Source organism: Schistocerca gregaria, unplaced genomic scaffold (genome assembly GCF_023897955.1).
Source record: "Schistocerca gregaria isolate iqSchGreg1 unplaced genomic scaffold, iqSchGreg1.2 ptg001519l, whole genome shotgun sequence".
Taxonomy (NCBI): domain Eukaryota; kingdom Metazoa; phylum Arthropoda; class Insecta; order Orthoptera; family Acrididae; genus Schistocerca; species Schistocerca gregaria.
Window position 1 is genome coordinate 15,001 of NW_026062805.1, and position 2,500 is coordinate 17,500.

Sequence of the window (2,500 nt, forward strand, 5' to 3'; positions counted from 1 at the left end):
CAAGACATCTACATGAGGATAACAACGACACCAGAGATTCCGAGCAGTGAACTATGTTAGGCAAAGGGACAACGTGGGTTAGGTTAAGGGACAACGTGGGTTAGGTTAAGGGACAACGTGGGTTAGGTTAAGGGACAACGTGGGTTAGGTTAAGGGACAACGTGGGTTAGGTTAAGGGACAACGTGGGTTAGGTTAAGGGACAACGTGGGTTAGGTTAAGGGACAACGTGGGTTAGGTTAAGGGACAACGTGGGTTAGGTTAAGGGACAACGTGGGTTAGGTTAAGGGACAACGTGGGTTAGGTTAAGGGACAACGTGGGTTAGGTTAAGGGACAACGTGGGTTAGGTTAAGGGACAAATTGAGTTAGGTTAAGGGACAAATTGAGTTAGGTTAAGGGACAAATTGAGTTAGGTTAAGGGACAAATTGAGTTAGGTTAAGGGACAAATTGAGTTAGGTTAAGGGACAAATTGAGTTAGGTTAAGGGACAAATTGAGTTAGGTTAAGGGACAAATTGAGTTAGGTTAAGGGACAACGTGGGTTAGGTTAAGGGACAAATTGAGTTAGGTTAAGGGACAAATTGAGTTAGGTTAAGGGACAAATTGAGTTAGGTTAAGGGACAAATTGAGTTAGGTTAAGGGACAAATTGAGTTAGGTTAAGGGACAAATTGAGTTAGGTTAAGGGACAAATTGAGTTAGGTTAAGGGACAAATTGAGTTAGGTTAAGGGACAAATTGAGTTAGGTTAAGGGACAAATTGAGTTAGGTTAAGGGACAAATTGAGTTAGGTTAAGGGATAATCTGGTACAACCACAGTTAGGTTAAGCGATAATCTGGTACAGCCACAGTTAGGTTAAGCGATAATCTGGTACAGCCACAGTTAGGTTAAGCGATAATCTGGTACAGCCACAGTTAGGTTAAGCGATAATCTGGTACAGCCACAGTTAGGTTAAGCGATAATCTGGTACAGCCACAGTTAGGTTAAGCGATAATCTGGTACAGCCACAGTTAGGTTAAGCGATAATCTGGTACAGCCACAGTTAGGTTAAGCGATAATCTGGTAAAACCACAGTTAGGTTAAGCGATAATCTGGTAAAACCACAGTTAGGTTAAGCGATAAAGTTGGTTAAATTTGGTATTGTGTGGGAAGGGGGCAGAGAGGGGGGGGGGTGGATAGTGGTGGCAGTACGCGGATGCCTGAGTCACCGTCAGATACGTCACGTCGGTTCGATGCTTGTAGCAAGAGGCTGGCGGGTCTGTGTCTCTCACTTCTGCAATTTTTCATGTGGTATAACACGAGGGCGGGTGGTGATATTTGGTGCCCCTCTGTGTAGGATGTGTGTTGGTGGTGTTGGTTTATCTGAGCAATGGTAGTTGTCGGAGGAGTGTGGTATTGTGCTTTTATAGGTGGACCTACTGGTCTGGTTATCATAGTGTCGACGGTGCAATGTGGCAGAGAGGGTGCACTCGACATTGTCGCATTCCAGATGTTTACGTATTGTGTGTCTCCGTTGCAGGCCGAGAGTAGTGCATGTTCGAGTGTCTGGCTGACGTGCGATTCACGTTGTGTGCCCAGTCTTACAGCACGTATAGGGACATTCGCATAAATCATCTATATGTGGCCTTGCATCATTTACTAAGCAGTGCCGTGAGACGACCGAACTATTAGGAAAGTACTGATGTACCGCATAATGTTTACCTTCCACCACACGGCGAGTATCGACTGTGCCCAGCGTTGCCACCGCAGGCAGCGGTCACCGTCACCATTGTGCGGCGGAACGGAACATCTATATCCTCAGAGGAGCACTCTTTGCCGCCGGGCGTCAGGTCTCGCGGCCTGCCGGCCAGCGCCCATGACGAACTTACTGCATGTATAGGGACAGCGGGAATTTGGCATACTTGATATAACTCTTCATGAGACGCAAGATATAGGGGTGGATTGCAACTTACGACTGCGAGAAAAGTCCGCCGTTCATCCGCCGGAGTTGCGATTTCGGCGGGGCACGTACGGTCGCGGGTGGAGCACTTGGTGCGGCGTACGCACCCGGGTTGCGGCTCCTGCGCTGGAGGGGGGTGCAGGTTTTGTGTGGGTGGGCTCGGCAAATGAGCACTGTGGGCCCCATACATGGCTTAGTCCGCGTGGCCTCCCCCAGGTGGCGGTACCGTCGTTGCACCACGTCATGTCGCGGGGCACCTACAGATGGCGCACGTACTGTTGGCATTGCACGTGCTTCCGTCCTATCTTCATAGATGGCGATGCCGTCTTTTGCCACTCTGCCTCGCGCAGTTCACGCACATTCCCATAGGTGGCCGTACCCTCACCCTCCCCTAACGACTTATCACCACCCACACTAACCGCCCCGGGGACTTGCCAACGACACACCCTATCCCAAGTCTATTTTCTTACGAAGCATCATGTGTTATTATATTTTATTTCACATCCATAGTGTGCGGGGTATTGTAGTTCACCGTACTGCGGTGGACGCTATGCTACCAGGGGGC